The sequence below is a fragment of the Camellia sinensis genome, chromosome 2 (assembly GCF_055761805.1).
Source record: "Camellia sinensis isolate YWXY chromosome 2, ASM5576180v1, whole genome shotgun sequence".
Taxonomy (NCBI): domain Eukaryota; kingdom Viridiplantae; phylum Streptophyta; class Magnoliopsida; order Ericales; family Theaceae; genus Camellia; species Camellia sinensis.
In genome coordinates this window covers 195,418,458-195,433,684 of record NC_138962.1, presented here as the reverse complement: position 1 = coordinate 195,433,684, position 15,227 = coordinate 195,418,458, and the positions used below count along the sequence as shown (strand labels likewise).

Sequence of the window (15,227 nt, the reverse complement as noted above, 5' to 3'; positions counted from 1 at the left end):
AAAGGGAGCACAAGGAATATGTGTGTGACATTTATAGAAATCATTGTAACTGCATAAGAAAGTTCGATAGGTAGCCCATTTCCAAAGGTGCCATTGGTGACCAATGCCACTTTCAAGTTCAATAGCTTGCAGGTTCTACTGTTTCCATTTTTTACCAGGGCTTCAACTGATGGAGATAGGTCCAACCCTCCCAATGGGCATAGAGTTCAGCTCTCCATGGCTGCCCAAAGGGAATTTAATATCACAATGGACAGGAAGTTTACAACCTCAAAAATATTTGCATACCTGTCCAGCAGACCGGCAAAGATCACATGCCTCCTCTAGTCTGCCAGCCCTAAACAAAGTCCAGACATCTTCCAGAAGAGATTCATCTTGTTTCTGTTGATGAAAAAAAAAAAAAAAAAAGTCAACATAATTCTAAACAAATAATATATTTCAAAAAATGTTAAAAATCTTCTAGATCTACTAGTTTCAGGATGTTCATGCGTTGGAGCATCAAAATCCAAGTTATGAACAGTTTTTGGTTTTGAGACACCTTTCTTTAGAGCACCTTGGGTGCGACGCCAGACCCCCGAGCTGGGGAGATAAGTACCAACATGAGAACCTCTCAACAGCAAACACAACCAACAGTTATGCCAACCATACCACAGAACTTATACAATTTCAGTCAAATTATTATGAAGTTTAAACTGTCAGGGAAGAACCAAGGACATCAAACAATTATTTTTAAATACAATCTTCTTCAAAGAAGATAAATGACTAAATGGCTGCCGAATGGTTCTTTGGTATTCTGTCTAGATATTGATAATAGGACCCAAAATAGCTTAATCATGGTTTGATCCTTCTGCTTCAGGCCAACCGCATGTTCAAATATGAAAACTGGAAGTCAACCGGGCTAAAAAAAACAATGTGAATGAGAGCCACAAAATTGTCATCCCATGATCTATGTTTTCATTAAGACGTCTCCATTTTCATTTTGCATGACCAAAAAGCTTAGTCAACATTTGCTTACCCCTCCCACAACTGGTGGTATTAATGAAACCTCCAGCATCCATCCATACGAATCAATCGTCCATTTCAGCCTCCTCTGTTTTAATTAAAGCTCGCCCTTATGAGTGTGTTATTCCGTCACTTCCTGGATCTTGTCCATCAATAAAGCACACCCATTGTCCTACTTGGCTTTCTTTCCAATTTGATACATATGCTTGATCCCACACAACAATGTTTCTACTTTCATCATGAAATTAATTTATGGATATTTCCTTACATCTGCGCTTTTTTTATCTAACAATTGATAGATAAAATCAGCAGTCTTAGTAATTTGTTGGACAGTGGCTATCCATTATCATTACACCATCACCACCTGCACCCAGTTTCTACAAAATCCTTTTACCAACTCAAGTCTTGCTTCTCATATATACCCATTGAACTCTAAAGCATCTCAACTAAAATCAAGGAAATCAAGCTCTAAACTATCACAGTCTGTACTAGTCAAACTAGTGATCACATCTGGCATACAACATGGGATTTCTTCCCTGAAGTGCCTGACCAATCCAACCATAATCAATCCAAAAGAAGACCTTCCCAATGCAACCTTAGCCTATTTGTAATTAAGAATCACTTCGGTGGACTTCTTGGCCCCCATGTAATATGAAGATGCTCATCTTTCCTTCAGTTGCATAACATAACAATAACTTCCATGGAAAACCAACATTATACTAAACCAAATAATATACTACTATTCTTGTCTCATTTCTTGACCTTTGCTCAGTCACCCTCTTAGTTTCACAGCACACCTAATAAATTTTTCGCTTAGTAGTTGATGCAGCATTTATATCCCTCTTTATTCCTTCTCTTTTCTCTCATCATATAAAATACCTCCTCTATTCCACATGAAGATATCATCAATACTTTCAAAAAAAAACAACACCCAAATAGTACACATTAATGTGTGTTTGGGAGGGGAAAGATTGGGTACACACCTAACCTTTGACATAGTACACAAAGTGACACTATGTCCCAAAAAAAAAAAAAAAAAAAAAAATGAATAAAATAAAATAAATACTTTACTTATCAAAAAAAATTAAATAAATACTCCCTAGTTGAATATAATTTATTCCACTGTAACAGGTGAAAACCTCAGTTTTGTTACGCTTCATCCTACAATGAGACTTTTCTTACCTTCAAAGCCCTCAATTAAAAACCCAATGCCTTTCCCATATCTGTAAATTGCTCCCAAAAATAAAATAAAATAAAAACCAGATATGGTTCCTAAAAACAGGGAAGTTAATAATTTGTGCTATAATTTCTGCCATAATGTGTTCCCCTATGAATGTAAAGTTGTTACTGTTCCACAACCTTTAATTTCTTCATGACACAAGCATTTGATCCTCACCCATGATGCATGTAATGTAATCCATCTCTAGTTTCTAGATGACTTATTCTAGTAAGTACATGCGTGTCTTGATCACCACACACCATAGTTGTAAACTTACAATATGGATAGTCATGTGAATTTATATATATCTTAGACTTACTAGTCTCCATTTAAATATAATTATCTACTGAAGTTCTCCCTTTTCCAGGACCATATCATGCTTTGTAACCTTCCCACCAAACGCCTCCTGAACTACAATGTATTAAAACAAAATTTTGCTTTCAGAATACAATTTACAATTGCTCCTATTCAACCCTCCAAGGGCCCATCATCACTACTCTCCTAACGCAACCAGGCAACTTATTTTGCAAGTCACTGATTCTTCTACCAAATCACATTCTCCTTTTACTAATACTGAATAAAAGCTTTAAATATTTTGCTTTCAAATTTCAGCACATAAAACCTATTGCATATTTTATCTTCTTTGCCATCCAATATCTTGATATTATATTTGATTTATTATCATGCACTGAAATCTCTCCAGGAAAAAAGTCTCTGATCACTAAATTGTCTGCTAATTTGGAAAGAAGGCACTCCAAGCCTTACACATCATTGATGTGCATGTTAAAGAAAAAAGATGTTAATTTTCACTACCTAAATCATTTGTTTACTAAAATAGATCTCAAATAAACTAAACAATAACAATGGCTGAAAATAGCCACCTTCAACTATGATAATTTCTCTAATCGAAAAAGGAAAAAATAATTCAAGTATATGGTGGATTATGGTATCAATTCACAATAGTTGGCAACTTCAGACTATCTTTTGAAATGCAACAAGAAAGGCATTCAAAATCAAAATTAAATTTTAAAAAGTAAAGAAACAACAAACCATGGATAAGCATTAGACTGTCAAAATAGGAGAAAGTAGCAGACTCAATCACCTCATTATCCAAATCAAGGACTTTGGAGGCTAGTCCTTCAAGCCACTGAACAATCCAGAGGCCTTATTGTGCTGTATGATCTGCAACAACAAACTGGCAAGCCTCCAAATGCGAAGTTGTTGGGGACTGACATAAGGCATTAGATGAAACTCACAATATAAGAGCAAGAAAACATAATGGAAAACTTAAGAGCTAACAATAGAAGATGCATCACCAGTATCAGATCTTCTGGAAGTTCTTCATTTCCTGCAAGAAGATGAAAAAAATAATTTTCACAAACAAGCCAACATAAACATGCAGGAGCCAACAAGATTACCTCGTATAAACATTCAATTACACTAAGTAACTTCAATATGCATCATTATTCCTAACTAGGAAACTATGTGAGCAACTATGTAACTAAAGTTTGAACATTCTAAGATGAATGTTGGGATAACAAATCATCTAATTTAAGAATTCAATTTGGGGGAAGTTACGAGATGAGAAATGTACATAAAAGAATGACCAATTTCACCATCAAATAGAAATTTGTTTAATAAGGCAAATGATAACACTTCGTAAAGCTTTCTAAGAATTAAATTAGACATGGTATCAAGTACGACATGCACCAACAATCAGGAATAAAAATCTTCCAAGATTTCTAATACTAACTGATTCACGATCCGATATTGTAACATATACCAATGTTGTCTCAAATATCGTTACACCACGAACCAGCAAGATACTCAGAAGTCCACATAACTAGCCGAATTGAAGCAATGGATTAAAAGGTGAGGTGCAGAGTGGAGTGGTCAAATATTACATTGACCAAGAGAGACGAATTAATTATAAATGTCTAAGAGAACGGTCAGATCACTTATACGCTAATATATTCAGCAGGGATGTAACAGACAAATATAAACTTCAAGTGTGCTTTAATCTAATAACATGGAACTACTTTAAAATAATTTTTGAATGTCACAACGCTATTTCTTCTTAAGCACAACTAAATAATTTGATACCAACAGAGAATGGATAAATTACACAGATACTTCACTCCTCAATACATAAATCATGAAGTATAAACTTCCCAACTTCAATGAGCATGCATTCAAGAAGTTCAATATTGTTGTGGTGACACTGTAGAACCCACTTTACCTATAATTTGATAGGAACATTAAAGGTAGGGATTTATTTCCTTTCCCATACAGGTACCACAAAAGAAACCAAGAAGCAGCCTCATCAAGTAAGAGTCAAGCCTTCTGCCTCATCAACTTATCCTCCACAATTCTATGTCTTTCATTGGATCCATACCTACGGAAGTAGAGCACAGGGACACAGTAAAACAACCAACCCAGATGCTGAGCATCACCAAATTTAATATGAAAAAATCAAAACAAAATATTCATGATAACTACATCCTAAGAACCTCATTCAACACAATTCAGAGCCAGTATTTACACAACGAAAAAAAAAAAAAGGGGTGCATTGTACAAAATATTTTAGGCAAAGACCTTTCTCATTGTTTCTTTCTCTATAAACTAGAAATGAGACTTCCTCCTCCCTTATCTACCCACTCCTATTTTCATCCTAATAAAGATATGTTTCTCGTGCATGCTCAGTAAAATACTACAATAATATTCACAATACTCAACATGCTACAGTGGTACATGTGTGCACATTCCAAAAGAAGACTCTTCAATAGAAATACAAATATATGAGAAGTGTGAGAGCCACCTTATTGGCTCTGATACATTGCGGCAAGATCTCTCAAATTGCAATATCAGATCAGGGATAGGCATCAACCCTGTGATACACAGAATGTCAACTGTAAGATACACAAGGGAATCATAAATGTTATTCATAATAAGTTTTGTGGCAGAAGAAACTTGAGCACAGAAAGGAAATTCTGAACACCAATGTAGTAATTTAAAATGTGCAACAAGATAAAGCATCCATTCAACTTTCAAAGAAGCAAATCAATAATCTTTGTAAGCTTCTCAAGTCTACCATCTTAGGTCCAAAATCCTCCAAAACATTCTCTAGGAGTTATGGAATGGAAATATTTATTGGGTTAGCACAAAATAGTTACTAGATCAGCATCCAACATGGCTCAGAATAACATAAGCACATCAAAAATTTAAAGATTTAGTAATATGTAAAATAAAAATTTAACTAGAGGATAGAAAAGTTGACTCAAAATGAACTTCAAAGATTTGAGGTCAAAACCACATTTCATTTCTACAGAAGATCATAAGCATCAAGCAATTTGAAAAGTTTCCATGCCAGTTTTAGCAAGTAATTAAATGTCTATCCCAAAAACAACAAAAAACCAAGTAGCATTCAACTATTTCATCATCATGCAATCCTAAATGGATATATACCATAATGTATGACACAAACAGAAAAACTCCACATATATATATATATATATTTAAAAGGGGTGAACTTGGATTTACACATAAACACAAAAACATAGTGGCATCACATATACAAAAGCATAATCAAATAGTTCTTGAAACTCCAAAAGATTAAGGCACTTGATGAATTGCCCTCTTTGATGTCAATGAATCCACAATAATTAAAGTTCAATTTTTTTTTCAAATGATTCACACCACTCAGCTCCAAAATTGATAAACATTAATTAGATTCAATAAAACATCTTGTGATCTCACACCTACAGAAACTGGCATAGGTTAGACAAATAAATGCAACTTAAACACATCCTTCGAACCTGGTCAAAATCTATAACCATTGACACAAGAGACCAATCCATATGCAAAAAACAGTGAGAAAATTGTGATTTTAATTGAGAAATTTTACTTCAAGCACCTTGGAGAGCAAAATCAAGTAGAGAAGCAAATAAAGTAAAAGTTGTATCTCCACCATCTGACAATGCAGCATCCTCATGCTTGCAAGATTTTAATGAATAACTTCCAGGTCGACGTATCGAATCAGCAGCAACATCTACCTCAGATACACCACGACTGCCAACCAATGATTTTCTCCACAAAGCAGATTGTGTCTTTGAAGGTGCTCCTTCTAATTGATCAGCATCAAAGCTCTCAACCTCTTGTTTGATATCTTCAAGAAAAAGTGCAGCATTTGGCCACCTTTCAATGCTCTGCCCATCATACAAAATCCTGGTTCCACTGAAAGAAACTGAATTGTCGTGACTGGAAGTTGAGTACCTTTTCCTACAGATTGCACAATCAATAAGTGCAGGTATGCACAAGCGAAATACAGTAAATTCCGTAATTCGTTAAAGCAGTGTTGGTAAAAACGCACTTGCAATAACAGAAGAGCGTTTAGTAGGTAAAACAAAGCATATTTACAACACTGCACTAAAAACATTCTATTTCATAAGCTTACATCGAGCATTTTTTTATATTTTAACATATATAATTTATTAGCTCCACCTTTAGATTACAATGATGATGGTCGTATGCTTAATGAAAATGATCATTATACACTTTAGGATTGTATTGCATTGCTTATGTTAGGAATGGAACGCTAGTGTTTTTTGATTTTGACTTTTAGATATATTTTATTCAACCACATACTTCATTTTGATCATGACTATCAAGTATCATGATTGTGAATATTTGGTAAAGCACAAGAAAAATTATATAAAAAGATTTGTTTAAATGGTATATGATTAGTTGGTCACTTTGTTATATTATCCACAAATAATTGTTTTCAAATTTAAAGATATTGGCAAGTGATGCAAAGTATTAGAAACTCGAGGAAGCATAAATTCAAAAAAGCGACAATATTTGAAAGTTGGCATGATTTCAAAGAAAAACCAATAGGAACCATATATAATCAAGCCTACACATACGCATCTCATCAAAACACTCAAGTAAATAATGAATTTTTGCAGTGGTTGTAAAATATGAAATATAACTATGCAATGGCTAACCCAATTCGGTGTTGGTTACGAAAAGTCTCCAATTATATGGGTGTAACTCCACTAGCAGATGAATACATGGTATTTGTATATAAAAGTGGTTAGACCAAATTGATGGAAGTCAATGTGAACAATCCAAATGATTCTGGCTGAAATTGGGCATTTTAAATAAAAATGAAAGATACAAACTAAACTACAAAGGGGTTGTTATGATAGTGAAGCAGAAATAGAGGGAAAAAAGTGACTAGTACTGAAATGGAAAGCGTATGGTATGGTAAATAGAATACCCATAACGACGATTGCGCTCTCTGGTGCTGAGATCTTCGGGGTCAAAGTAGCTGGGAGAAGTCTCCTTATCTACCTCCATCGCTGCAAATATTGGTTGTGGAAATCCTTAAAACCCTAAATCACTTCCATTTTGTGTCCAGTCTGGCTTTGATCGAAGATAGAGAGATTCAAAGGTTTAGGGTTTAGAGAGAGATAAAACCAGAGGGAAGCGAGACTGGAGTAGGATCTGAGAAGGAAAATTTGGCTAATTCATGTCACAATAATGATATGGTGTAACCCACCAATCAAATAATAGACTAGATGGCATCCTTATCACCAAACAGCCTTTGTTCTTCAATTTTTTTAAAACAATCCACACTTTTTTCTCACATTTGTTTAGTTTAGGCTCTCATACCATAAATTCAAATTTAAATTCTTTTTACCTAAAAGTTTATGCATGAATATAGTTAGAAAATTGTATTTCCACGTACCATTTACATTTTGTACACATTATTTTTTAATTTACGCACTTATTAATTTAGTTACATTATGAATTTTTCATTCTACATATCAAATGTTCTAAATATATTCCTAACTCATAATTTAAATACACAAAACACATTTACACGCATCACAACAGTAATTCTGACATATCTAACAATCCACCAACACATTTTCGGCAATTCTTTAGAGCTAATCAACAATGAAATGATAAAAAGATTGATGGAAGTTGATGAAAACTTCTTTTTTTTTGGGTTCACAATCAACTATGATAGTAAGTTTTCATCGCGATCAAAAAAATCTAAAAACAAATCATATGAAAAGTTTTCATCATTGATTTTTTTTTTCGCAATCCTATGAAAGTTAAATTTACAAAATAATGATAGTGAAAACTGTTGGAACAATCTTCTGTGTAAATAAAATAAATAGAAATAAATCCAAACAAATAAATAAATAACGTACCGAATTTATTTATTAAACTGAATAAATAAATTAAGACCAAGTCGAGTGTGTGACACTCTGTCCTTAAGACAGATTCGCCCCGCTACGGTGCTTACGGTTGAGTGGCGTCTATCTCCCAGGATACAATGATCTTCACAAAATTGTTGTAGCACACCAAACAAATTTGTACGTCGAACCAAACCTGTGTTCTAATACTCTCTTTAATTTATTCTACAACTAAAATGAAGAATAATGCAAAAGTAGAAAATATTGGACAACAAAGAGACAACTAGACTGAATTTTCTCGGATGAAATATTTTTTTTCCTACTTTCTAAACTGCTGGAACATATGGATATTTATAGGCAAAATCAAAAAGACCCAAAAAGGTGCCACAAAAAAGTGAAAGGGTGCACCTCTAAATTCAAACCATTCCACTGACAGTTAAGCAGACCAATATAAAACAATTTGAAAAATTGACCGTTAATGGACAAATGTTCAACTAATTGGAAATAGAATGAACCGTTGGTGGAAAAGTAAAACTTGTGGGAACTAATTAATTTAAACTATTGGAATATATATATAAATATATATTTGAATAGTTTAATAAATAAAGGAAGAGGTACAAATTTTAGGAAACCACTTAGAAACTCAAAATTTGAAATTAGAATTAAATTAAATTCCCACAATTACAAACTTTAGGAAACCACTCAGGAACCCAAAATTTGAATTTAGAATTAAATTAAATTCCCACAATAATTTTTAATTGAAAAAATCCAAATGAATTTTATCAAATAAAAATTAATGTTAGACTCGAAAACGACGTCAACTTCCCATTCACTCATAAATGGTTTTGACGTTCCATCTTCACCGTGTGACTTGCCACGCGGCAAGGAACACTTCACCTCTTCGAACCCACCCCAAAAGACGTTTGGGGTCCACCCAAATTGGGCTAAATAATATGCCTATATAAAACCATTTTTTCCAACAATCCCCCACATGAAAGGAATTTGACGGAGAGAAAATGCAACAACATGATCTAATCAGAGAGAGTACAGAAATTGAAAATATTCTGCAAAGGATAGGTAGCTTTTGGCTTTGAACCTTCCCTTGTGAGATACTATCGGATTTACTAGCTAACCAGTGAACATGATATCTTGAACTGTTCAACCGTTTGTGTAAACCAAAACAATAGAACTCACACAGTATATTCCCAGACACAGTTTAGTTCTCACTATTGTGTTCATTTTGGCCCTGAACAACCTGGTCTTTCATGAGTGCTCTAAAGACTTGTAGCCTTTCACAAATCTTATAGAACCGGCCCAGTTCACACTCACATAGGTGATTCTTATGAAAAGTATCCTGCCATACTCCACTAGGTTTACCTAGATATAAGAATCATTAAAAGTATTACTTAACCTAAATCGCTGCAGACATCACTTATTTCATCATAGAAATGGGTAGGAGTTGGACTCCACAGTGATCCTTCTAAGTCAATCACAACTCGGTTGTCCCTTTGAACCTAGATCTTGGGATCTCCAGTCAACTAGGTTGGGTTGCCGTTGTGGTAACTCTTATTTAATAGGCTTTAGTCCCATTCCCCTCGATGAATTCTCAACTAACTCTCTTGCTAACCCTTTGGTTAGTGGATCCGCTATGTTGTCTTTAGACTTAACATATTCTATGGAAATAATTCCATTAGAGAGTAGTTGTCTTACGGTATTATGTCGACGACGAATGTGTCGAGACTTACCGTTATACATATGACTCTGTGCTCTACCTATTGCTGATTGACTATCGCAATGTATGCATATAGCAGGCACCGGTTTTGGCCAAATTGGAATATCTTCAAGGAAGTGGCGAAGAATATCTTCAAGGAAGTGGCGAAGCCATTCTGCCTCTTCCCCTGCTTTGTCTAAAGCTATGAATTCAGATTCCATAGTAGACCTAGCAATACAAGTCTGTTTGGAAGATTTCCAAGATACAGCCGCCCCACCAAGAGTAAAGACATACCCACTGGTGGACTTCGAGTTTCTAGTATCTGATATCCAATTTGCATCACAGTATCCTTCAAGTACTGCTGGATATCTAGTATAGTTAAGCCCAATGTTACGAGTAAATCGAAGATATCTTAGAACCCTTATCATTGCTTTCCAGTGTTCTACTCCCGGATTACTCGTGTATCTACTTAATTTACTTACTGCATAAGCTATATCTGGGCGAGTGCAGTTCATCAAGTACATTAAGCTTCCAATAATTTGGGCATACTCTAATTGAGAAATACTTTCCTGTACATTTTTAGAAAGATACAAATTAACATCTACAGGAGTTCTAGCAAGATGATCATCATCTTTGCTGAATTTGTCAAGTATTTTCTCAATGTAATGAGATTGTGACAAAGCATATCCTTCTGATGTTTTGGTAATTTTCATACCAAGTATTACATCAGCAATGCCCATGTCCTTCATGTCAAAATGTTTATTCAACATTTTCTTGGTAGTTTTAATCATGTCATTATTACTACCAATGATGAGCATATCATCTACATAAAGACATACAATGACATAACCTTTATCTGTGTTTTTAATATAAACACATTTGTCACACTCATTAATTTTAAATCCATTTGACATCATTGCCTTGTCAAATTTCTCATGCCATTGCTTTGGCGCTTGTTTTAAACCATATAATGATTTAACCAATTTACACACTTTCTTTTCTTTTCCTAGAACAGAAAACCCTTCTGGTTGTTCCATGTAAATTTCTTCATTTAACTCACCATTTAAGAAAGCGGTTTTAACATCCATTTGATGAATTTCTAGATTGTATAGAGATGCAATGGCAATTAGCATTCTAATGGATGTGATTCTAGTAACCGGTGAGTATGTGTCAAAGTAATCTATCTAGACCTTCTTTTTGTCTAAATCCTTTGACTACAAGTCTTGCCTTGTATTTGTCAATTGATCCATCCGCTTTCATTTTCCTTTTGAAAATCCACTTATATCCAAGAGGTTTACAACCTGGTGGTAAGTCCACTAGTTCCCAAGTGTGATTTTGCAAGATGGATTCAACTTCACTGTTGACAGCTTCTTTCCATAAAGGAGCTTCAGGACTGGACATAGCCTCTTTAAAAGTTAAAGGCTCATTTTCTACCATATATGTTAGAAAATCTGGACCAAAAGATTTTGAGGTTCTAGCACGTTTACTACGCCTAGGTTCCTCTTCTTCATTTTGATCTAACTCTTGTTCTTGATCATGTTCTTGATCATTACTAGTAATAGCATCAAAAGATCTTTCCTTATTACTAGTCTCTTGTCCAATCTTATTCGGAAATACATGTTCAAAGAACGATGCATTCCGAGATTCAATAATAGTATTTACATGCATTTCGGAATGTTCGTATTTATGAATCAAAAACCGATATGCACTACTATTCTTGGCATAACCAATGAAAATGCAATCAATGGTCTTAGGACCTATCTTAGTCTTTTTAGGACTAGGAATAGCCACTTTAGCCAAACACCCCCACACTTTTAAGTATTTGTAGGATGGTATTCTTCCATGCCACAATTCGTAAGGTGTTTGATTCACTTTCTTTCGGGGTACTTTATTAAGTATATAATTAGCAGAAAGTATTGCTTCCCCCCACAAGTTCTGAGGTAATCCAGAACTTATTAATATGGCATTCATCATTTCTTTTAAAGTCCTATTTTTCCTTTCAGCAATACCATTTTGCTGAGGTGAGTAAGGAGCGGTGGTTTGATGAATTATTCCATGTTCTTTACAAAACTCACCATGGAAACTTTCATTCAATATAAGAATGAAGTTGAAAATCAACTTGGTAAGAATTAAATAAACATAACTATATCTAGTATAGTCATCTATAAAAGTGATAAAATACTTTTTCCCACCTCTAGTTTGAATTGATTTAAAATCACAAATGTCACTATGAATTAATTCAAGTGGTTCTGTACTTCTTTCAATTGAATGAAAAGGAGTTTTAGATAATTTTGCCTCAACGCAAACTTCACATTTATGATTTGAATCAATGTTAAATTTAGGTAAACATTCCATATTAATTAATCTACGCAAAGATCCATAATTAACATGTCCTAATCTACCATGCCATAAATTTGAAGACTCAAGCAAGTAAGAAGAAGATGTAGTATTATTAATAACTGAGGGTACAACGGTCATTACATTTAACTTGAAAAGGCCATCAGACATGTAACCTTTTCCTACATACATCCCATTCTTAGTAAGTACAAATTTATCACTCTCAAATACTAGCCTAAACCCATTCTTACTCAACAAAGATCCGGAAACAAGATTCTTGCGAATGTCCGGTACATGCAGCACATTGTTGAGGGTGAGTTCCTTTCCAGATGTCATCTTGAGTACAATCTTTCCTTGTCCTTCAACTTTGGAAGTTGAGGAGTTGCCCATAAAGAGTTGTTCACCATTATCCACTGAAGAATAAGATGTGAACATCTTTTTGTCGGCACAGATATGGCGAGTAGCACCAGTGTCCACCCACCATTCTTTAGGATTTCCGACAAGATTTGCCTTGGAAACAACTACAGAAAGATTGATGTCATCGACACCATTGGAAATATTATCCACTTCGGTCATGTGGGCTTGAGCAGGCTTCTTGCTTGTTCTTCTTTTGTTTTTGCCTTTGCTACGGCAATCTTTGGCCCGATGTCACTCTTTGTCACAGATGTAACATTTGCCATTAAACTTGTACTTTTTATTATCCCCCCCTTTAGAGCCTTGTGATGAACTTTCTCCAGAAGACTTTCGTTTCTTGGTTTTTGAAGCATGTTCCACCACATTTGCCTTAGACTCCATAGGAAGCTTACCAGCCCGCTTTTCAGAATTGCGGTTGTCCTCCTCAATCCTCAAACGCACAATCAACTCGTCCATAGAAATTTCTTTGCGCTTATGTTTGAGGTAGTTCTTGAATTCCTTCCAGCCTTTTGGTAATTTTTCAATTAAGGCTGCAACTTGAAAGGATTCACTGAGAGACATACCTTCTGCGTGAATGTCATGCAGAATGAGTTGGAAATCTTGAGCTTGGCTGATCACAGTTTTTGAATCAACCATTACAAAATCTAAGAATCTGCCAACCACAAATTTCTTTGAGCCGGCATCTTCCGTTTTGTACTTTTTCTCCAACGATTCCCAAAGTTCCTTTGCTGTCTTGATTGGACTGTAGACGTTGTACAATGTGTTGTCAAGTCCGTTCAAGACGTAATTCCGGCAAAGGAAATCGGCATGTTTCCAGGCATCAACCGCAGCAACCACTTGCCGATCGGTTTCATCCTCTTCAGGATAGGAGCATCTTCACGGAGGACACGAGCCAGGTTTAGAGTTGTAAGATAGAACAACATTTTCTGTTGCCATCTTTTAAAGTCAGTTCCTAAGAACTTCTCTGGCTTTTCACCGTGATTTACCGGTACTGTTACAACAGGAGAGGGGGTTGGCGTCATTGCAGCCACCACAGTAGTACTTGTTTGGGCATTCGTTTCAGTAGCCATCAATTCTAATATATAAAACAAAAGTATAATTAGAATTTACACTACACAGAAAATTAAACCAAATTCACAGAATTAAATTCTGTAAAAATAAAAGAGACAAGAATGTAACTTTTATTTTCCAATTAATTTGAAAATAAAATAAAATTTTATTTAAACAAATTAATTCCACACAGAAAATTAAATTCTGTAAAAATAAAAGAAATAAAAAAACTATAACTTTTATTTTCCAAATAATTTGGAAATAAAATAAAATTTTATTTAACCAAATTAATTCCACAAAAGAAAATAAATTCTGTAAAAATAAAAGAAATAAAAAACTATAACTTTTATTTTTCAATTAATTTGGAAATAAAATAAAATCTTATTTAACCAAATTAATTCCACACAAGAAAATTAATTCTGTAAAATAAAAGAAAGAAAAACTATAACTTTTATTTTTCAATTAATTTGGAAATAAAATAAAATTTTATTTAACCAAATTAATTCCACACAGAAAATTAAATTTCTGTAACACTTCAATAATTAAAATACTGAAACAGAATTTTAATTAAAGAAAACTCAGAAAATAATTTCTAAAAACCAAAATTAGTTTTCTGACAAAATTCCACAAAAATATATTCTGAATTGTTAATGACACCAGTATCGTACTACTAGTTGTTGTCAAAGAAAAGAGACAGTATATTACTACTATCTGTCAAATAGCATATAATCACTATTTGTTTTTCCAACCAGAATATTATTTTGTAAATTCACAGAAAATAATTTTTCTTCCGAAATTATTTACGAAGAATGAAAACGGAAAACAAACGAAAAATTCTGTAAACAGAATAATTCGAATCTGTCTTAAGATTGTTGGAACAATCTTCTGTGTAAATAAAATAAATAGAAATAAATCCAAACAAATAAATAAATAACGTACCGAATTTATTTATTAAACTGAATAAATAAATTAAGACCAAGTCGAGTGTGTGACACTCTGTCCTTAAGACAGATTCGCCCCGCTACGGTGCTTACGGTTGAGTGGCGTCTATCTCCCAGGATACAATGATCTTCACAAAATTATTGTAGCACACCAAACAAATTTGTACGTCGAACCAAACCTGTGTTCTAATACTCTCTTTAATTTATTCTACAACTAAAATGAAGAATAATGCAAAAGTAGAAAATATTGGACAACAAAGAGACAACTAGACTGAATTTTCTCGGATGAAATATTTTTTTTTCTACTTTCTAAACTGCTGGAACATATGGATATTTATAGGCAAAATCAA

General features: G+C 34.0%; 1 pseudogene across 1 annotated transcript in view; it reads right to left on the bottom strand.

Moving 5' to 3' along the window:
- Window positions 1–7,871, bottom strand: part of LOC114314879 (nuclear pore complex protein NUP107-like) — a 31,633-nt pseudogene extending 23,762 nt beyond the window's left edge. Inside the window, exons 1-11 of the transcript XR_014360225.1 lie at window positions 7,497–7,871; window positions 6,132–6,496; window positions 5,037–5,106; window positions 4,500–4,613; window positions 3,535–3,568; window positions 3,177–3,446; window positions 2,566–2,624; window positions 2,182–2,222; window positions 473–604; window positions 286–386; window positions 68–220 (exon numbers count right to left, since the gene is read on the bottom strand). The product of XR_014360225.1 is annotated as a nuclear pore complex protein NUP107-like (transcript). The remainder of the gene's footprint in view (window positions 1–67; window positions 221–285; window positions 387–472; window positions 605–2,181; window positions 2,223–2,565; window positions 2,625–3,176; window positions 3,447–3,534; window positions 3,569–4,499; window positions 4,614–5,036; window positions 5,107–6,131; window positions 6,497–7,496) is intronic.
- Between the last annotated feature and the right edge of the window lie 7,356 nt (window positions 7,872–15,227).